Source organism: Hemicordylus capensis, chromosome 4, assembly GCF_027244095.1.
Source record: "Hemicordylus capensis ecotype Gifberg chromosome 4, rHemCap1.1.pri, whole genome shotgun sequence".
Taxonomy (NCBI): domain Eukaryota; kingdom Metazoa; phylum Chordata; class Lepidosauria; order Squamata; family Cordylidae; genus Hemicordylus; species Hemicordylus capensis.
The window spans coordinates 61,632,886-61,655,850 of record NC_069660.1 but is presented as its reverse complement, the minus strand read 5'-3'; the positions used below and the strand labels follow the sequence as shown (position 1 = coordinate 61,655,850).

Genomic DNA, 22,965 nt, shown 5'->3' with positions numbered 1-22,965 from the left:
GTTGTGAGTTAAAAATAAGGTCGGAGAGGGAGGAAGTGTTCATCTGCAAGGCTTGTGCTTGGTCAGAGGCAGTGTTCCCTCTAACAGGGATTCCCAGATGTTGTTGACTACAACTCCCATAATCCCCAAGAAAAAGCCATTGCAGCTGGGGATTCTGGGAGTTATAGTCAACAGCATATGGGAATCCTTGTTAGAGGGAACACTGGTAGGAAGGGCTCCTTCCTACCCAGCAGCTGTACCCAGCTGCTTAATAAGATAGAAGGAAAAGCCGCCTGACAAAGCAGGAGCCTCAGAGACTATCACTTCCTCTCCCTCCAACCTTGTTTTTAACTCACATACAAGCAAAAAACAGGAGTGTGCACAGCTCCCAAATAAAAGTAGGACAGGCCTCCTACCCTGTTCATCATTGTGAGAACAGCCCCAGTGTCTGCATTGGAAACAGGTGTCATTTGGCCCAGCCTTTACAAACCAGCTAGTTGAATCCTTGCTGATGGTCAGCCATCAGTCCATTTGCAGAACCAGGTTTATCCACGAAGAGATTGCTGGCCATACCCTCATGTAACGCAGAACTGCAGTTGAATGGGCCAGCGGTTCTGTGGAGGTTATGTCTGAATGCAAGCAAATGGGATTTGGCATGGTGACAAAACCAAGGGATCAGATTTGGAACTCCAATCTAAACCCTCAGGTTGTAGTGAGTTTCATCACCACAACCTTCAGCTTGCGGTATGTCCAAATCTGGAACCACAGGCTGTGTCCCATGGAACTGGAGTTGAGAGAGGAGCTTCTCCCTCAACTCCAGTGTGATTGGCTGTGCTTAATCCTTCAGTCAATAAGGAAGCCCACACAGCCTGTTCCCCCTCCTCTCTACGGTCTCGCTGACTGCAGAGTGGGAACTCTCCAATACATCTGAATTTGGATGGGAGAGCAGGGGGAAGGGGGTGTGGGACCACAGGTCCATTGGACTTGCGGTTCTGCATTATTTGCAAATGTGGCCACTGTGTACTTTAGCCTCAGGATGAAGTTACACATTCCAACAAGTCCATGTTTTCAATTACATGTTTGTTTCCCACTTCCTAAAGGCAGGAGACTTTAACACTTTGCTCTGCCATACTCCCAATTCGGATTTCCTCCTCTCACAATTTCTATTTCCCCTGGGAGGGCAGATCCCATTGGTGCCAGCAACTGAAGCCCACCCCCTCTCCCCACTATGATCTTGATCCTGAGGTTTCATAGCTTCTGTTTCAGGGTGGTGGCTAGGAAAGACGAGCACATCCCTGTTGTAACGTTTAATTTAGTTCTCAGTTGCTTCATCCTCTGACTCCTAAAGCTACTATTTCCCCATAGTATGCACTTGAGTTATTTTCACTCTGGGGCCGCAGTTTAGAAGCACCAAGAGGAGGATCCCTGGAGGATCCATTGCTGGTAGTCCAAGTCCAAAAGGTCAGAAATGTTCACAGCTAAGGGCTGCATCATGTATCCCTTAAGAACAGGCATTGACAAATCCACTTGCCAGCTCACCAGTGACGAGTCCCTCTGGGTGATCAGGACCCCCAGCACCACACAGATTCCCTCACAACAGGTCTCATTTCCACTGCCATTTTTGGGAAGGTAAAAAGCAGCAAGAACACTTTCTGAGCAGTAGGAAAGGGCTCCCACTGTTTCTTCCCATATCCCAGTGTAAATGTCAGAGGATCCACTTCCCTCCTAAGACCTGAAAAGGATCTGAGGGAAGTGAAGGGATTGGTGACTATCACTAATAATGGCTGGCTAGTGAACTAAGCTTAAATTTGTGGCTCTTTGATTATAAAGCCTTCACCAGTGACTCAAATAAGCAGCAATCATTGAATTTCCTCTAGCTATTTTTTTTAAAGCACAAGCCTATTGAGCAGCACTCATCAATCATCTCTGGATTAAATTGCCTATTGTCCCCAATTGCAAAGGTGTGGGGTTCAAAGCATCCTCTAGATTGTTTCATTTTACAGAAAGTTTTTCTTACTCCCCCACTGCTGTAATGGCACTTTGCTGAAGGCCAGACTCTGAATGCACACAATGTGGGAAAACACTACAGCTGCTGCATACCAAGTTTAAATAAGCCACTTTGCTTATTCCATAAACCATTATTTGTACAGGCTTTGCTCCTAGTTTAGCCTTGATAGCTATGGTTCATTAATATCCCATCAGTGCCTTTCTGCACCTTTGAAAACTCCCACAGTGCATAAAGCAAGTATTTCAAAGTCACCAGGGATGTTCAGGTCATTCTTAAGCACCTAGCAACTGAAGCCTACACGCGCTACTTGGAAGTAATTGTCGCTGATATTAGTAGGTCTTGCTTCTGGTAAGAGTGCTTATACACAAGACTGAGATTCTAAAGCTGTGTTGCTTTGCCCACAGCTTGTGAGTGAGCCCTATTAAACTTAGTGGGACTTACTCCTAGGTAATTCTACACAGGATCACGCCATGTTACACCACAATGCAAGGAGATTGTGGAGGAACATTCAAACCTTTATTGCTTCACAGCTCAGCAGTGACTTTTACAAGCTTGTTACTCTCTGGCTAGGCCAACACTAAAACTATTCTAGAACTATCCCCTCCCTTTTATTTATTTATTAGATTTTTATACCACCTCACCCAGATGGCTCTAGGTGATTCACAAATATAAAAACAGATTAAAGAAAATAGACAACTCATTAAAACAAAATTAAAAGCAGTTTAAAATCATTTCAGTACTCACTAAAGACCAGGCTAAAAAGATATGTTTTAGGGTTCTTTTAAAGGCTACTAAAACTCTTAAGCTTCTAATATCCATAGGGAGTGCATTCCAGAGCCAGGAGTAGCTACAGAGAAGGCCCACTAGAGCTGGCGGTAGCTGGAGACAGATTTGCCCTGATGACCTTAAAGTGTGGTGGGGATCATACTGAAAACAGCATTCTCATTATTAAAAGGTAATTACCAGCATTTTGTTTTTTGCCCAGAAACATATAGGCAGCCAGTGTAGCTGTTTTAAAAGAGGCATAATATGGTCTCTTCGAGAAACCCTGGAGACCAATCTGGCTGCTGCATTTTGAACTAACTGGAGTTCTGAAAAACATAAAAGGGCAGCCCCACAAACTCTTTTCGCAGAGTTTCACTAGGCTTTTCTTTTTAAAGTTAAAGCACCATATAAACATTTAATACCAACCAAGCCTTAACCACACTGGATTGCATTTCAATTCCTTTCATACTCTCCCCACCTCAAGCAAACAAACAAACATAACACCCCACATTTTACATTGGTACATATCAACCAGGATAAAATACTATAACTGGACAATAATATTGCAGATAGCTTTGTGGATAACACCAAGGAACAGCAATCTGTGTTATAGTTGAAGGAAGGCACTGGTAGGAGGGCATTCCTAATTGTTCATAGGTCAATACATGTGGGGCCCATTTCTCTTTCTGGATGACCTGCCACATTTGGACAACATCCAGCAGACTCAGTCTCTGGCACTTCACCCACTCAGCTGTAGGAGAAAATTCCAACCTTTCTACACTTTCTTCAGGTAAATCCATAGCTCGATCTGCAGTGTCAGAAAGGTGCCAGAAATGTGGCAGGAGTAAGCTCTGGTTCATCAGGAGGAGAAAAGATTTGTGCATTTGGGTCAAGAATGCTATCCACCATGTGTCCTGTACTTGGTAGAGAGGTGTAATATAGATGATCATCATCTGAAGAGTTAGAGTCTGTGTCTAACTCACTAGCACCGGGATAGGGATGTGCAGAACAGCTTGCAGTTGGAATGTTCCAACTGCAAACTGGGCCATTTTGCATGTTCTGAGTTTGGAACAGAATGCCTTTCAAATAAAGGGTCTGTTCCAAGCTGGGAATGGAATGACCTTATTCTGAGTTCGGAACTTTCTGAGCTCGGAACACTTGGAACGTTCTGAGTACCATTTTAGATTCCAAAATGGCTCTCAGAATGTTCCAATGGAACAAGTTCATTCAATTAGAACAACTGGCACAACGAGTTGTTGCAATGGAACATTCTGCAGATCTTGCATTCTTTTCCGAGCTTGGAACAGAATGCAAGATCTGTTTCGTGCACATTGCTAAGCTGGGATACACAGTACGTGATGTGCGTGGTATTTTGATTTCTTGTGTAATTTATTGGTGACTGAAGCTTGCTCCTGTGATAAAAAGTGGCAGGGATATAATAGATTACAATGAAGGACCCTAATGTTGCCATTGCCATTTTCCTCTCACACTGGCTATACGGGGCCATCACCTTTCCTCTGGAGCACATGTATGATGTCTTCCCAATAAGCTCTCAGTTTACCAGGGCCTCCTCTTCCAGGAAGATTGTGAACTATCACACTGTCTCCAGGGCTAAGAGTAGTACCAAGAACTCCCTGGTCATAACAGTGTTTTTCCCAGAGCGTAGATGTTTGAACATTAGTGATGCCAATTTGTATGCTTCCTTCATCTGTTGTTTCTATCCGTCTATAGAAGTAATGTGGTCTTTTGATGAGGATGAAGTGCTTGGCGAAAGCCCAAATGCAATGTCTATTGGTAAGTGTAGTGATCTCCCAAACAAAAAATAAGAGGGAGATAATCCAGGGGCTTCATACTGTGTACAATTGGAGGCATGGACCACCTTGTTAAGGGAGTCTTTTCAATTGGCCTTTTGTTTCTCTGGTAAAGTGCACAACATAGCAGTGTATGATTCATTTTCTCTACTTGACCATTATCTTGAGGATGATATGGCGTAGTACAGGAAGAGCTGATGTTGCAATAATGGTGAAATCTTTTGAAAAGATGGTTTTCAAACTCTCCACCTTGTTTGGGGGAACCAAATTTCAGAATAAAGTCATTGAAGATTTTGTCTGCTGCTGATCTCCCAGACTTATTGGTAGTAGGATATGCCTGCACAAATCTCATAAAATGATCCACTAGAACTAAGATATATCCATTTCCTCCTTTACTTCTATCTAAATGCAAGAAATCAATAGACACTAATTCAAAAGGGTCTGAAGTAACAATATTCATTAGCGGGGCTTTATCAGAGCCATGAGGTTTATTTTGCTTGACACAACTGCAAATGTTGGTAATATAGTGTTCAGTGTCTGTCTTCCTGTGAGACCAATCGAGTCATTCCCTAGCTAAGGCAAAGACCTGTTTACCATCAAGATGTCCCATTTCCTCATACAGTTTATGATATATCAGGGTTTTATTTTTAATTTTCTTTTGTGGCAACACAAGTTGATTCCCTGACTTGAACTTCTGATGCAATAAGCCCTCAGGGTTCACATACATTTGGTGCCATTCCGGCAGTAAAGCAAGACTTCTCTTAGTGTGGGCAGAGTTGGTGGGCTTGTGCTCCAAAGCCTTAAGCTGAAGGATGTAAGAAGTATCAGGATATGCTCTCTGGTCTGCTCAGAGTTCTTCCCGCGAGATGGGATGCAGAGTAAGTCCATGTTTTCCTCAAACTCTATTATTATTATTATTATTATTATTATTATTATTATTATTTATTCGATTTCTATACCGCCCTTCCAAAAATGGCTCAGGGCAGTTTACAAGAGAAATAATAAATAAATAAGATGGATCCCTGTCCCCAAAGGGCTCACAATCTAAAATAAACATAAGATAGACACCAGCAACAGTCACTGGAGGTACTGTGCTGGGGGTGGATAGGGCCACTGGATTCACTGGATAGAGTCACTGGATAGGGCCAGTGGATCATAACCACTGGATTGCAGGTCACAGCCATCACTGAAGCTACAGTGCCCTGAGCCCTCTTCCTGCCTCTCTGTGGCTTGTAAAGTAGCACCCACAATATCAGTAGTTGTGGACAGTAGTTACACTGTGTCATGTAACTGTCCATATCAGTACGCATCCTAGAGAATGCATCAACATCCACATTTGATTTTCCTGGGTGATACTTTATGCTGAAATTAAAGTCAGCCAGTTATTCTATCCATAGATGAGTTGTGGCATCAGGTCTTGCAAAAGTAAAAATGTGTTAATGGGTAAAGTGATGCACATTGGGACGAAAAACCCCAACACCAAGTATACGCTGATGGGATCTGAGCTGTCGGTGACTGACCAGGAGGGGGATCTTGGGGTTGTGGTGGACAGCTTGTTGAAAGTGTCAACTCAATGTGCGGCAGCTGTGAAAAAGGCCAATTCCATGCTAGGGATCATTAGGAAGGGGATTGAAAATAAAATGGCTAATATTATAATGCCCTTATACAAAACTATGGTGTGACCGCACTTGAAGTACTGCATACAATTCTGGTCACCACATCTAAAAAAGGGCATTGTTGAACTGGAAAAGGTGCAGAACAGGGCAACCAAGATGATCAGAGGCCTAGAGCACCTTTTCTTATGAGGCAAGATTACAACACCTGGGGCTTTTTAGTTTAGAAAAAAGATGACTGCGGGGAGACATGATAGAGGTCTATAAAATCATGCATGGTGTGGAGAAATTGGATAGAGAGAAATTCTTCTCCCTCTACCATAACACTAGAACCAGGGGTCATCCCATGAAATTGATTGCCGGGAAATCTAGGACCAACAAACGGAAGTACTTTTTCACACAATGCATAATCCACTTGTGGAATTCTCTGCCACATGATGTGATGACGGCCAACAACCTGGATGACTTTAAGAAGGGTTTGGATAACTTCACTGAGGAGAGGTCTATCAATGGCTACTAGTCAGAGGGCTGTGTGGGCCACCTCAAGCCTCAGAGGCAGGATGCCTCTGAGTACCAGTTGCAGGAGAGTAACAGCAGGAGAGAGGGCATGCCCTCAATTCCTGCCTGTGGCTTCCGGTGGCATCTGATGGGCCACTGTGCGAAACTGGATGCTGGACTAGATGGGCCTTGGGCCTGATCCAGCAGGGCTGTTCTTATGTTATTATCACTGTATACTGTGAAAGAGAGGTAATAATATAGATAGCATTGGAACTTCGGGGCCAGAGTTTCTGGCCCTGAAATGTCCACTGAAGTGCTGGTTGGCATAAAATACCATTGAAAGGATGCAACTAACTAGAGAATACCCAACACCCCCATTTCAATTTTCTCATATCTTCACTCAGTTTTAGAAGACAAAGCAAATTTGACTGGACTAAGTATTATGCCATACTCCGTGCAACCTTAGGAGTGTAGTTTCCAAACCTGTCAATTCAGTGCTCCTCTTGAAGACCTGTTGAAGAACATCAATATAATGGAAGAATAGTGCTTAGATATCTTTTGCCCATTTGTTGAATGCATTCAATGCTTTATAAAATAAATGGCAAAACTTTGAAATAACTATATAATCTCCAGTATTCCAATGTCCTAAGATCTGATCAGGTATTAATTAAGTACTGTTATGTTTATGAACATCTAGGTTCATTGATTATGAACATCTAGGTTCATTGATTATGAACATCTAGGTTCATCAATTTATAAACAAAAACTATTCTGTGTTATTACTGCTGTCCTTATGAATGGAAAGTTGTCTAATGATGTTAAACTGCCCAGAGATGCAAGAGACATGGTTTAGAAATATGTTAAATAAAATAATTAAATAATTAAATATTGGTCTAGAAGGTTTCTGTTCAGTGCTCTAGTTACGGGATGGGCACCGGTGCCCATCCCGCAGTGATGACTCCAAAGGGTAGCAAGGGGTTGTGGTGCCCCCCCCATATTTCCTGAACCCCCATTTGGCAGATTGGAACTTTCAAAGTGTCAGTTTATACTCCCATGGTATATTAATGACTTTAAAAGGCCTCCGTTGTTTAAAGAAGCCTCCCTCATTTACTCACTCCTCTAGCCCAGAACAAGTCAGTACAGCCAAGTACATAGGAGTTAGGGGTGGGCAAACAGGTTCGAATCTGAACTGGTTTGATATTGAATGGTTTGGTTCAAAGGTTCGAGGTTGAGCCGAACCACTCCCAATTCGGCTTGACCCCAGACTGAACACACACACACACACACACACACACACACACACACACACACACACACAGAGTTTGGGGGTTAGTTGAGCCTTAAAAAAAATAGTTTTCTTTTTTCTTTTAACTTACCCCCTGGCGGGGGGGCTTCTCCAAGGTAGTGGGGGATCTGTGGAGGTTCCCCCTCCCCCACCACCACCGGCCTTCCTTTTTGTAAAAATTGCCCAGTTCAGGCATCTTTGGCCCTTTCCAGGCCTATTCCTTGGTGCTACAGCCATTTTGGAGGCCACAGAGCCTGTCCAGTGGGACCCTGCATGGTTGGGTCATGACCAAACCAAATGGGGAGGGGGGTTGATGGGAGGCAAAACCAAACTGGTCCAGTACAGTTCGGGTCCAGTTCAAACTCGAACCGAACCAGGTGGGTTTGTGCACACCCCAAATAGGAGTCTCATTAATTACTTTAATTGTATTAATTAATCAATACATCTACAAGTATTTGATGTATAGCAGAATCTTCTCTCCCCTTATAACGTTCTTTGCTACCACTTTGCTCACCCAGACTAGTTGTTCCAGAGTCACCCCACCCCTTATCTTTTGTGATGGCCTCCCTAGCTATTGTTTTTAGAAGGCTACATAATTTAGCTAAAACTGAGGGGATTTGGGGCTATGGCTTGTGGATTTGCTCAAGGCCCCCTAATCCCCCCCCCAATAATTCAAGCACTGGTGCTGTATCCAGGGTATCATAAGAAGCCATGGTAGCTCAATGTAAAGTATACCAATTTTATTACTCCATATTTGGACCAGTTCAGCCATTTTTCAGCAACCAACTAAGGTTTTTCACTGTTTTTACACTTGACAGTGTAAACTGTTGACTGATACGCCAACTCTGACCTTACCTGGACAGAGATAGCTTTGCCACAATTACTCACACTCTGGTAACCTCTTGAGTAGATTACTGCAATGCATTGTATGTGGGGCTGCCTTTGAAAACAGTCCGGAAACTGCAGCTGGTACAAAATAGGGCTTCAAGATTATTAACTGAGCCTGGACGTTTTGGTCATATTACACTAGTGCTTCGTCAACTGCACTGGCTCCCAGTCCAGTTTCTGGGCCCAATTCAAAGTGCTTGTTTTAACCTTTAAAGCCCTAAATGGCTTGGGACCAGGTTACTTGAGAGAGTGCCTTGCACCCGTACCTTAAGATCTTCTTCAGAGGCCCTCCTCCTGGTGCCCCTGCCAAACAAGATGAGGTGGGTGGCTACCAAGGAGAGGGCCTTTTCAGTGGTTGCACCACATTTATTAAATAGCCTCCAGTGAGGTTCACCTGGCTTCATCACTTCATTCTTTTAGACACCAGGTAAAGACCTTTTTGTTCAGCCATGTCTTTTAAATTTGGGTTTTTAAATTCACCTTTTCAGATTTTATATGATGTTTAACTAATTTTAAAATGAGTTTTTAATGCTGCTTTGTATTGTATTTTGGATTTTCTTTTCACTTTTCTTTTGTCTGCTATGATTTAATGATGCGGGTCTCATGATCCATTGTTGTTACCGCTTTTGTAACAACTGTGGGGAGAGCGGGCTAAGCCTGCTCTCCCCATAGACAAGCAGGCAGGGAGCCCTGGGTGGCTGGATCGGGCGCCCACATGATGGCTGGCTCCAATACGGTGCCGGTGGGGGGATCAGGGGCCACGCGGCCCTGGGAAGCCCCAGTATGCCCTGCGTGAGTGCGCATGGCATACTGGGGAGACCCCCGGCCGGGGGTGTACTCGTGAGTAGGCGCGGCGCGAAGGCGCGCCGTGGCTACTCACAATCCTAAAAAGCAGGTTTGCTGGAGTGCTCGCTCGCACAAACCTGCTTTTTAGCAGGGGTTCTCGAGCGGGTTACCTGCTCAAGAACCACCGGGCTCAGCTGAGAGCCCGGTGGTTCTTACGGTCAACAAAAATCAGGCTGGCCTCCGCTAGCCTGATTTTTATTGATCCTGAGAATCGCCCCAATATGTTTTTATTGTATGTATTAATCCTCTGTTTTGAGCCGCCCAGAGAACAATTTGTTATGGGGCAGCTAACAAATAAAGTTCATTTTTTATTATGACAGGAGTCTGATTCAGACATTATAAAATTGCACTGTTGTAGCCATGTCCAGTGGCATGAATGGGGGAGGAAGTCCCAACCTCACTGCATCAGTCTCACTGCTCAAGCTTATGGTGTGGCTTGTCTGAAGAGGGAAGAGCCCTATCCATGATGATGGGCACTCCGTGATTGCAAGGCTGCATTGATCCAGCTTCACAATCACAGGAGTTCCCACCTTCAGTCTTAGGGCTCTTCCTACTTCAGACAAGTGTGTCTTCCCAAGTGTGAGTATTGGGGCACAAGAGTCAAAGCAGGGGTGAGACTTCCTCCTCCTTTGCACCACTGTACATGGCTGTAGCAGTGCAATTTTATAGTGTCTGGATCAAGCTAGAGAGAAAAGAAGAAAAGAAAACCCTCTTTGGATTTGACAATATAGCAAAACATCAAGAAAGACCATAGATATATTTTATTGATTTGGATTAATTATATTTAACATAGTCTGGAAAGTTTTCAACCATACAGTTTTGTAACTATAATTATATTAAACCATTATTACACAGTATTAAGATTCTTTCTTGATGTTTTCAAGCTAGAGAGATCCAGCTAATCCACTCTTTTAGATTCATGTATAGCCCTCTTCAGGAGTTATTTTAAAAGCCACTGTAATTGTGAAAAGAGCTGAAAGCGAGTCCAGAAGTCCTGCTCCAGCATGTCCACAGGAGAGGAGAGCTGGTCTTGTGGTAGCAAGCATGATTTGTCCCCTTAGCTAAGCAGGGTCTGCCCTGGTTTCATGTGAAAGGGAGACTATGTAAGATATTCCCCTTGAGATGGAGCCACTCTGGGAAGAGCAGAAGGTTCCAAGTTCCCTCCCTGGCTTCTCCAAGATAGGGCTGAGAGAAATTCCTGGCTGCAACCTTGGAGAAGGCAGTCAGTCTGCGAAGACAATACTGAGCTAGATGGACCTATGGTCTGACTCAGTATATGGCAGCTTCCTATGTTCCTATGTCACTTATCCCTTACACCATGCTTCTCATGGTTGCCGCAGTGTTTGTCTGAAGAAGTGAACACCCTAACCATGATGGTGGGTACTCCAGTGATTGGAAGGCTAGGATGCAACATCATGACCTCATGGTCTTTCCCCAAGGTATTACTGAGGGGGAAATGGGTGCCCCCTAAGAGTACTGGGGGCAGCCATCCCTCCCCACTACTTTCCCAAACTAAAATAGATCTGCAGAAACTGATATTAGTCCTGGGAGCAGGAATGATATAATCCAAATATTTTTCTTCTGTTTTTCTTAAACATGTAATCCCAGAAATTGGAGGCCAACCAGAAGAAAGAAGAAAAGGCTAAATCTCAATAGAGGTATGTATGCAAGCACTTTAAAATTAATTATAGGACATCGCCCTGTATGTGGAATCCAGGGTGAAGCAGCAAGAGAATGTGGCTATAAATGCATCATGGTCTGCCCATTATTTGCCTCTAGAGGGCAATATTTGTTCATACATTAAAAGAGTGATCCAAAGGGTAAGGTAGAGGGGGAACTGGCTTACTAGATATGAATGTAAATTATAAAATTCTTCTTTCTTTATTACTGCCCTGGAACATAGGGATATGTACTGAGGACTGAGATACAGTTCATCTTTGCATTAAATGCAAGTGGAATCTAGCCAGCTGGATCTTTTTTTCTTTCTTTTTTTAAAGTTACATATACAGCAAAGCTCCTGAGACATTTATATGGAGTGAGACTGTGCAAGGAAATGTGTGTGAAAATTTGCAGAACACACTGGTACACACTACAGTATGTGGGTTTTTTAAGGAAAATGTTGAGTTAAAGCTCACCAAAGTTTTAAGTAGCATGATTTGACTCTAGAACATGTGGTGAAATGACAGAGTACATTTGAGCATGTTTGAATTCATTTCCTTCATCACTTAAGTAACAACAGCAAGCTCTCTTTCTTCTGAAATCAGTCTTGGCTTCCAAATCAGAGAGCATGAATGAGAGGAAGGCTAGGATTTCATCACTGTAGCATGAGAGATGCCTCACTGTAGCATGAGAGATGCCCCACTGCAATCTACGAGTAGGGCTGTGCATCAGATGGTCCAGTGCCAATGAATTTGTAGGACACACCTGCTACTGTGCAAGAACAATCACTTCCAGTACAGCCAATTTAACACAGTTCTTCACATTCTTGGTGCCAGGGGGCACCCGTGCATGGGGCCATCTGGGAAATGTAGTTCCTCCAGTGGCAGCTGGTAGTTCCTGGGACTGGGCGGGGGGGGGGAGGACTAGGCAGCACAGGTGATGGGTGTAGCCACAGGTAGTGAGAGGTGGAGCCAATTGTGGGCAGCTGTGAAGGTGGAGCCAGGACCAGGCTGATTCCTTAGCAATAACTGGCAAAGTGCAGATTTTTAGCTAACGAATGGGATCAAAATATAAATACATACACACGCACACAAATCTCAGTTACTCACCAGCAGAGATACAGAGAAAAATGGAAAAACATCCATTGCTTTATAGTGCTTAACAGGACTACAGTAGTGTGTAGATTTGTATCTAACACAGCAGTATCAAACACAAGCACACACGCACACGCACAGGAAAAGAACTGTACAAGCCACAAGTAAAGCACAGATCAGCTACAAAAGGCTGCTTCTGTGGAAAGTAAATGCATTCTGAAGTTACAAGAGCAGCTCTGTCTGCCTGATTATTTCAAAAACGAATACTACTACTAATAAATAAAAATAAAGAACTAAACCAGAGTGGTACAATGGTTAGTGTGCTAGACTAAATTGGAGAAATCCAAGTTCCAATCCCCATTCAGCCATGAAACTCACAGTGACTCTGGGATAGTCAGTCATCTCTCAGCATAACCTTCCTCATAGGGCTGTTGAGAGGATAAATGTCACCATGTGCACCACTCTGGGCTCCATGGAGGAAGCACAGGCTATACATGTCAAAGTGAATAAATCTATATAAGCCACAGGTAAAGCAGAGACCAGCTACAAAAGTGGAGAACAAATGCCTTCTGAAGTCACAAGAGCAGCTCTGCCTGCCTATTTAAAAAATGCATACATACATAATAGAAAAATAACAGGTTTTTCAATGATGCTTGCTGCAGCTGTGAACCATCTCCTGTGACTTAGAGCAGGGATTCTCAATGTTGAGTTCCCAGATGTTATTGGACTTCAACTCCCATAATCCCTAGCCTCAGTGACCTTTGGTTCGGGATTATGGGAGTTGAAGTCCAATAACATCAGGGGACCCAACGTTGAGAATTCCTGACTTAGAGGACACCATGGGAAGCAAAGATGCATGGGGACACCCTCTCCCTACTCCATGCCTGCTGAACAGCTTGGTGCCACTCTCTGCCCGACTTGGGTGCCCACCAGTTAGCCTGGGTGACCATTCTAGCAAACAAACTTTTTTTATAGAGCTCACTTCCTTATCTTTGCCCAATGAACCATAACCTCCAGTGGACATATTAATATTACAGATACTGGCCACAATCCAGAAAAAAACCCTGGTTAGCTCTCTGCATAGCAAATTGATTTTAAAAATTATTTTTCTTCCAACAGAATCCATTTCTTTTCTGCATACACCACACCCGCATAGAAAGCCACTTCTGCAATTATTTGAAAAGCAGTTTGGACACAGAAATCCATGCATATGCCTAAAAGAGATTTCTGGCTTTTTATGCCAGTTTCTAATCTAATTAGTCCAGTCTCACAGCTTGCTGTTCCTTCCAATATTTTATGGCATGTTTTATGGCCATAATGCTTTGCATACAGATCAGATCAGAGAGCAAGGGAGAGAAAGCAGAGGTTGCATTCCTCCCCTCCAAACAAACACAAAGAAAGAAGCCAACAAAAGATGAGACTTACGAACAGCCAGCCAGTCTACCTGCTCTCTAACCAAAATGGTGATTGGATTCTTCTGGATAGTGTCTTATAGCCGCTTCCCTCATACACACAAGGAAATCTTAAGTAGATTTAACCAACAGTTTATTCAGCAACAACTCCACTTTCTCCTTCTCTCTCCCTTCCTTTTCCTCCTGACTCTTCCCCCACACTCTCTACAGGAGCCCCCTTGGGACAAATGTGCAAACAAACTGCAAAAGATTACTGAATAGAAAAACATTAGCTAAAAGAAAAAGGGTTTCCAGCACTCCGGCTAACTGAGGAGTCAATCAGCTTGATGCCTTCTGATTGATGCTCAGGGCATTTTAAACTCCACCCAAATTCTGAAAAGAAAGGGCAGCCTTCTAATTGGCTCCTGCCTCATTAATATCCAGATTTGAACAACTCTGTGTGCTCCTATTGGTGTTTACAAAGTGCTGGGACTGTCACCCACCCTACATACACACTGGGGCCAGGTTGCAGGGAGGCAGACAAAGAAATGGCTGCAGAAGACAGATGGCTGACAAATATTTTCAGGGTGCCGCCCACTCTGCTCTCAGGTAGGAGCCACCACTGAGTTTCTCCCAGCACTTTCTGCTGGGAGGAACTACATTTCCCAGATGTCCCCACATGTCTTCCTGGTGGTCCCAGTGTACCCTCTCTGCCAGCCCCTTGTGCTCCAGTTCCTATAGAGGAGCCTCACATGGCAGCAGAAATGTGAAGAACTCATGGAGATGGTCATGAAGGGAGCAGCCAACTTCGTGTGGTCATGGGGGTCCTGCAAATTCATCAGCATTGGAGTGTATAATGCACTGCCCTACTAGCTACCCAGCCTGTCCATTTTACCTGGCTCCTTTTGTCAGTTATTTGTGGCACTCTTTAGATGGAATTGCATAGGTTGATCAGGGCTGATTGGTAGGTGATCCTGCCTTTGAGAGTGTTGGGGTGGAGGCTGGACCTTAATAGTGTCCCCATCCTTAGAATTCACCTTCCTTTAGGACAATCTTCTACAGCTACATTGCTGCAACATATTTCTACAATGAGTGTATTTCTATACTGAGGGACTGGACCTCCAAAGTCCCTTCCAACTCTATGATTCTATGACCAATGCTATGATCATGGTGTGCTTCTGCTGGATATGACCCTGGTCTGCAAAGTGGCAAAGGCAACCTGATTCACCATCAACTGGACTTATATTTCAGTGAGTAGAATTCCTGCTTTACATGCAGGTCACAGGCTGAATCCTTGGCATTTCCTGTTTTAAAAAGCTCGGGTAGCAACATAGCTGGTAAAGATCTCTGCCTGAGGAACAAACTACATATCACTTTAAGCCCATTTTAGGGGTTTAAAGTAGGGATGTGTGGATCGATTCGGGTACAAAATGATTTGTACTCAAATCTACCTGTTTGGGTGATTTGTGGACAAGCAAATCACCCCTGTGCTAGCTGGCTAGATTTGGGTACAAAACAAATCGCCCAGATTTCATACCTGAAAGTTTTGTAGATTCAGACCACCCTTTTGTGGCGCTCTCTCTCGACTCCATTTTGTGTCAGGAAATTTTTTAATTCCATCCTCCCAAGCTTCAGATTGGGGACTTACAGTGTGCAATGATTGATTGGCAATTCTTCCCTGGTTCCAGATTGGCTCATCAAATCTTGTGTTGCCGGGGCGACTGACCCCACATTGGCTAGGAGAAGGGTCAAAGAAGGGACGGGGGGGAGTTCAAAGGAGGGATTTTCAAATGTTCTTAAGGAGGCAGCCAGCCACCATTCTGCCTCTCCTCCTCTTGGGAGGGGAGAGAGAGCGAGCCAGAGGAGCTTTGCTTTGTTTTGCCTGCCTGCTGCCTGGAGTGGATTCTCTGCTTTTTGTTCCTGATTGAGGGAAAGAGAAGAGAATGTTTTGCACCCACTTCCTGCTGCTGAGAGAATCACTGCCTGTACCTGCTGTCTGTGCAAATCAATTTGGACACAAAATGATTTGTACCCGAATCTACCTGTTTTGGGAGATTTGTAGACAAAACAAATCACCCCTGTGCTAGCTGGCCAGATTCAGACCCTGCCAAATTGGGGGTGATGCGATCTGAATTGAAAAAATAGATTCATGCACATCCCTAGTTTAAAGACTAAAAGCATGAAATGGCTAAAAAAGGACTAAAAGCAGGAAGTGGACCAGAAGTGGTCCTTTTACACCCGTCAAACAGCTATATGGGGCCCGGTTCACCACAGGTATGCAGTAAGGCAGACTAACATACTCAGGTAGTAAACGTAAGAGGAATTTGACAAGATAATGAGCTTGCTATGAAATGTGTGCATTTTCACGTTGGGAGGCAATTTTCCGCATGAAAGCATTCTCACACTCACTGTACGCCCACACCAAATCAGACTCTTCACAGTTGGTTGAGAGCTTTAAAAAACCACTTCCAGGCCACTTCCTACTTTAAGTCTGCCTGTAAGAAAGGTTTCAAGTAGTATGTAATTTGGAACCCAGACTCTAGAGAGCTGCTAGTACTCAGACTAGATAGTACTAGCTGACCTGGCGCAGAGCATCTGTGCCTCTAGTTCTCCCTGTCTCTCCCCCCCTCTCAGCCCCAGTTCATTCTCCCCCCCGCACCCCAGTTTCTGCCCCAGTTTCTAGTCTCCATGGGAGGGAGCTGGTGATGGGCTTCCCTGGTGATGGGCTTCCCTGGCTGGCCTGGGGGTGTGGGATTCTTTCTTAGGAAAAGAGAGTGAATGGAAGGAAGCTCCCTGTTATTCTGAGGCCATGAGCAGTTGCTTTTGCCACACAGGTGGAGGGGGTTGCCTTAGGATCCTCTCAGGCTGTCACCCTGCCCTGCTCCCTGGCCCTAATTGCATTGGTCATCATGACTTTTGGTGAAGTGTGGATTCCTGCAGAGGTCTGCTGCCATATATTGTCTTGCAACCAGCCTCTGAGAGCAGCTAGCCCTGGACAGAAGCACTCACTCTTGGCCGGTTGTGCAGTGCAGGCCTGGTGCTCAGGGCTGTTCTCAGCAGCTGCCCTCCTTGGGCGCTCCTGCCAGTGAGGCACAGCAAAGCCTGGTCTGTTCTCAGAAGTGCTGGAGTTGCGTCTTAGACTGCAGCCATCATTTCATCCTCCCTCCTTGCCCCAGTTTGTTCTCCCTCGGCAGCCAGAGGCCAGGCTTCTCCTCCCTGCCTGGCAGCTGGCCGGCCTAGTCTCTAGTTTGTCGCCACCCCCACCCCTCAGCCGCCATCACCGTCTTCTTCCCCGCCAGCCTCCGCCACCATCCTCCCCCTGCTCGTCCCCCTGCCCACGGCCATTGCTGCCATTTTCTTTCCGGCCACCTGGCCACCCACCCTCTCCCGCCCCACACACCCACTGGCTGCGCTGCTGCTAGCTAGCATTGTGTTTCCCTACTGGTTGGCTAGCTGCAGCCATGGCCGCCGCCATTTTTCCCCCTCCCGGTCGCTATCCCGAACTCTCGCAGGAGCTGCCACGCATGGGATTAGTGACAGGTACGTTTAAGAGAATTATACATAAAGAAGATTGGTATAGGCAGACCAGTGGCTGATTCAGTATAAGGCAGCTTCATAAGTTCACCAGCCCTTCAGCTTTGGGCAGCCTCTGAGAATGTTCAGTGGCACAGCTGTGCATGTCTGTTGTATGAAAGTGGGTTCTCGTGTTGTTTTGGCAACTGGCAAGTGGTACAGAGCAGCATGGCTCTTTTCACGCAGACTTGCACAATAAAGGACTACATATAAGCAGAGTTTTTAGCAGAATTATGATTATGATGTTCCTATGGAAGTTGTGCATTATGCCATTTTAGGGATTTGCTAAATCAGTTTCCTAGCATGCAGAGGAATATCTATTGAAGTCTGTTGCTATGTGGCTTGGAATGTGCTGATGACAGGTGTTCTGGAAGTATAAAATACCACTTCCATTACAGCTTCAGAGACTCCCACTGAGAAGTGCATTCTAGTGTTCATTCACTCCCCTTTAAGAGCTGCCTAGCTACTATCTCATGAAAGGAGCCTCCTGCATTCCTCCCCTTTAATCTCAGTTTATTGTTAGCACTGTGCCTGCCTTTAATCCCTGCAGACCTGTAGGAGCTGAGTAGGAGAGTGAGAGAACAGAAGTTGCTTCATTTTGGTCTTGGGGGTAAGATGAGCCTATTTCCTTACATTTTGTATTCTGTGCTGATTTTATCCAAAGTGCAAGTGCCATCCTGGACTGTCAATTTTCTCTTTTAGGCTGAATTTGGTTTGATGTTTGCATCATTAATATGCAGCTTTGCAGATTTTGTAGCCAAGTGAAAATATTCTGCCATTCTGACACTTTATTTTGGCTAATTAAAGCAGAGGGGAAAGGGGATAACTTTACTTTGCAAGCATTTGTATTACTCTGAAAATGCATAGCAAAAGGGATTCTTGAATATCTTTCAGGTGGTCAGCATATTCCTTTGATATCAATATTGCAGCCTGATATACTATCATCAATTATATCATTTTCTTTCTAATGTAATTAGTAAGAATATAGTGTGTTTCTCTTGACTTGTTCTTTTAAGTACAATTGTGATTACTGGAATGTGATTCAGTGTGGTCTTGAATACTTGCTGAATTGTTTTATAAAGCACATAGTTTTGATTGTATACATCCTCTCTTTCTTCCTCTGGTTATTATATAGTTAGAAGAGGGAGAAAAGCAGACACATGTTTTTGCTTTCTTATTTGTCTTAACTTTGCCTCTCTATTATTAACTCCATGTTTCTGCAGTTGTATAAACGTATCCAATCAGTAGCAGACGGTCTGCAGACATGTCGGTTGATATGGTAAAATGTGAAAGCTGAACACATTTTCTTGGAGATACATTTATGCAAGGCCATAACAGCACTCACTAGATGCTGATGGGTGAGGCATCATTCTCTGGATCAAAGAGAATAAAGCACAGCACTTGATTCATATGGTCCCTAAGGAGGAAATACCTCAAAGTTTAGGCTTAAAAACGACAAGTCCTTGCCCCTTGCAACACAGATATGTGTGCAGACTGATATACAGAAAAGGAGAGCAATTCAGCAGCTCTGCATGAAATTATTGGTGGGGGTGGAAAAGTACCTTATAATAATGTGCTCTTATCTTCATAAGTTCTCTGATTTCTACTTTAGAGAGCAAACATCATATACTCGAAATAAAAGGTAGACATTGCTGTGTTTTGTGAGCATTCTTCAAGGGGTAAGAAGAGACACCCAGTGTTTTGCCTGCACATACTCTGACATAGGACTAGGCAGCAATATCAGGAGCAAGGAAAAAGGGGAAAGACTTGGAAAGTTTTCTTTTCCCTTCTTTATTTGACCACTTTTTAAAAAAAGATAAAAGATGGTTATACTGGCTGACATCCTAAGTAACACTGTGCCAATGTAACTCTGCTGCATTCTGGACGAAGGCTGTCGTGGTGCATATCGTCGGCGGGATGATCTCCCCTTCCTTCCACAGTTGCCTGCACCACCCCAAAAATGTTCCTGAGGCTCTGGGACACATTTTTGGGTGGTGCAGGCAGCTGTGGAAGGAGGGGAGATTCCCACTCACTTGCTGCATGCACCACCACAGCCTTAGACTTAAATGCAGCCCTGCTGCACAGTCTCCTTTTAGGCATGATGTTGTCCACTAACAATAACAGTATAGCATTTTTATCAGTCTTGGCTTTTACTTGCCTAGTCACGATTGGTGACCTGGGATCTATGTCTGGATGAGCGGTGTTGGAGGGTGGTAATTATTTCTCTTAACTCTTTTTTTTCACTGGATTTCTAAAGGCAGGAGCAGTCGAAGCTAGGGGTGTGCACAATGCCAAAATCATGGTTCGGTTAGAATTTGAATTGAATTCTAACCAAGCTGCATTCCACCGAACCAGTTTGGCCAAGTTATTCCGTTTAATTGAACTGGTTCGGCAGTTTGGGTGGCAATACTTGTAAAGGGGAATCTGGTGAGGATTCTCCTTTACAAGTAAGGACATAGGGGAATCTGCCAAAGGGTGGCAGGAGAGCAGCAAGAAAGGTTGTCTAAGGTTTTTAGCAGTCTGGCCCAGCACAAATGACACCACCTGCTGCCACTTGCCACCCACCGCTGCTTGCCGCCAACCAGTGCAGCCCAATCACTGCCCTGATCACTCTTTAAGTAGGCTGCTGGTGGCAGCGGCAGGGGCAGGGTGGTTCCAGCCTCTGTACACCCGTGGCGGCCAGAACTGCACCACCACTGCATGGGCAGCCTGCTTAGAGAAAGATCTGGTGGCGACTGGGCTGCGCAGGATTAAGCAGCAGCGAGCAGCAGCACCGGCAGCCACGCTGGGCTGGTAAGAACCAGGGATGTGTGAAACAATTTGGGTACAAAATGATTTGTACCCAAATCTGGCCGATTCGGGTGATTTGTAGATAAAACAAATCACCCCTATCCTCAATTGCCCAAATTTGGGTACAAAACAAATCACCCCCGATTGAAATCCAAAAAATTTGGAGACTCGGACCTCCATTTTGTGGTCAAAGTGAGTGCCCAATGGGTGGAAGCTACCACCCAAATTCCAAAGAAATTGGGCAAAGGGGTGATATTTAAAGAATTTTTGAAGTTTGTCATTGAATCCACTCTCATTTGCTACCAAAGAATCTACTCTTAGAACACTTCAGAAACAACAAAACCCAGTGCCCCATGGGCTTGTGGATTTGGGGGTGGTTGGCACCCTATGTGCACTAAACCACCACTCACCCTGGTGTCACCCAAATGGAGTTATGGTGCCCCCAAGTGGAGTTATGGGGCTGCTGAAATCCCCATTATTCCCTATGGGGGAAAACTTAAAGATGTGCCAACTTCAAAAATTCTTTAAAAATTACCCCCTTGCCCAATTTCTTTGAAATTTGGGTGATAGCTTCCACCCATTGGGCACTACCAACCACCCACTCTTTAGACCATGGGACCCTTTTTAAAAATCTGAAGTTATTTAGATTTGGAAAATGCAGGTACAGATCAAATCTGGGGTGATTCGAGGGGGCGGGGTAAGATTCGGACCCAAAACAACTCGGGTTTTTTTAATTTGGGTTCAAATCAAAACAAAAAAATCAATCTGTGCACACCCCTAGTAAGGACCTTAGACAACCTTTCTTGTAACTCCCCCACCCTTCGATGTTGAACTGGTCCACTCTAACCGGGCTTGGTTTGCGATCGAGCCACTGAACCGATTCAGCATCAAATGGTTCATGTACATCCATAGTTGAAGCCCTGGTAATGGTTTGATTGGCCAGCTCAGTCACCACTTTATTGTGCTTCATAAAAGAAAGAAAGAGCCCTCTCCAATGCCCCCAAGGCAGAAAGTATAAATCATGTGCAGGCAGGTAAATTTGGTGGGGCTTAATTGCAAGGCTCATTTATGAAGTGTTCTTCAATATCTTTCAATCTTTTTAAGTATGAAAGTTACTTACAAGCTCTATAGAACAAGTGTGGCCAGGATGTAAATTAATTGAGAGGGAACCCAAAGTGGTTGGAGTGACTGGTTGACATCCTGACTCAAAATGTGTGTTTGAGGAGGGCCTGAGGGTATGTGCCAGGAGCCCTCAATCAATTCCTCCAGTTCTTCAGCACTTGCACTGTTGCACAAGAGGGCTAATACTTCCAAGCACTGCTTGTGCTCTCGAAGCACTCTGTAAGAGTAGAAACATGCTGCTGAGTATCAGAAATTGAAAGGACAAGCGGAGTTTGGTACTTGGGACTTATTTGTAGAGATGAGAATAATGGCAAGGTATGTTAACAAGTGCCTTTGTAGAAAAGTGGTTAGGGGCTCCATGCAGCTGTGGGTTCAATGAACGCATGTAAGAGCACTGTTGCAGCACCAGACTCCACCCTCCTAGCCTTTGCACTTTCACTGACCCCTCTACAACCATGGCTACCCTCTGGTGTATGTATGTTTGGTCCTACAACATAGAATCAGCGTTTGAATCATTGGAGCGGAGAGCTGGTCTTGTGGTAGCAAGCATGACATCCCCTTAGCTAAACATGGTCCTCCCTGGTTGCATATGAATGGGAGACTTGATGTGTGAGCACTATAAGATATTCCCCTTAGGGGATGGAGCCACTCTGGGAAGAGCAGAAGGTTCCAAGTTCCCTCCCTGGCATCTCCAAGATAGGGCTGAGAGAGATTCCTGCCTGCAACCTTGGAGAAGCCACTGCCAGTCTGTGTAGACAGTACTGAGCTGGATGGACCAATGGTCTGACTCTGTATAAGGTGGCTTCCTATGTTCCTAGTTAGAAGGAGTCCTTGTAGACCATCTAGTCCATCCCCTTGGTCAATGCAAAAATCTGGAGCATCCCCAATATTTGGCTGCCTATCATCAGCTTGAAGACCTCCAGGGAAGGAGAAACTGCCATTTCCTTATGTAATTGATTCCATTGTCAAACTGCTCTCCTGTAACATCAGTACAATAGATCTAGACCTGCCCTCTGGGGCAGTAGAGAACAATGGATGAAGAAGGTTTTAGTCTGAACCCAAAGTATAGGGTTGTTTTTTTTAAAAAAAGAAAATTGAAAGGGACGTGATAGGGACATCATTTAATTTTATTTTTTTTCCTTTTGGCCATTATGTGCACATCTATCCCACTATTGTCTCTGTTCATAGGTTTCTGTAGTGCTTCAATAATCTGCAAAACCTGTTATAGTGGAACAAAAGAAATAAGTATATACATCATGGGAGATAATGCCTCCATCACACCACCTTCAACTATCATAAAACGATTTTCTCTTCCCAGCGAGAGAGACTGGCTACTACAGAACAGTTTAAATGAACATAGTGCACATTTGCAAAATGGTTGAAAGCAGAAAATAAAAGTGATACCAAAACTGAGATGCTCCCAAATGCCCTTGTCAGGGGTTCCAACAGATGGGAAGCTTGAAGAGCAACTCATGAATTTTTTGCAGGGAGGAAGATTTTCCTTTTTTGGGGTGATGGGCGATATATAGGTTATTAGGTTTGGCTGAGGGCAGTTCAGTAAAATGAGGGGGGAACTCCTCAAATGGTTAATTGGGGGTTGGGATCTGCACCCTGGCCTTAGTATCATGTTCTATCACACGTTT

General features: G+C 44.5%; 1 protein-coding gene across 5 annotated transcripts in view; it reads left to right on the top strand.

Moving 5' to 3' along the window:
* The first annotated feature begins 4,502 nt into the window (after positions 1–4,502).
* CAMK1G (calcium/calmodulin dependent protein kinase IG) overlaps positions 4,503–22,965 on the top strand; it is a 94,456-nt gene continuing 75,993 nt past the window's right edge. Inside the window, exons 1-2 of one of the 5 annotated variants that reach the window (XM_053246845.1) lie at positions 4,503–4,546; positions 11,302–11,351. The gene's annotated coding sequence lies outside the window, so the exon portion shown is untranslated. Of the gene's footprint in view, positions 4,547–11,301; positions 11,352–17,817; positions 18,021–22,965 lie in introns of those variants that run through there. The other 4 variants (XR_008306338.1, XM_053246846.1, XM_053246844.1 and 1 more) reach the window with 4 other exon arrangements.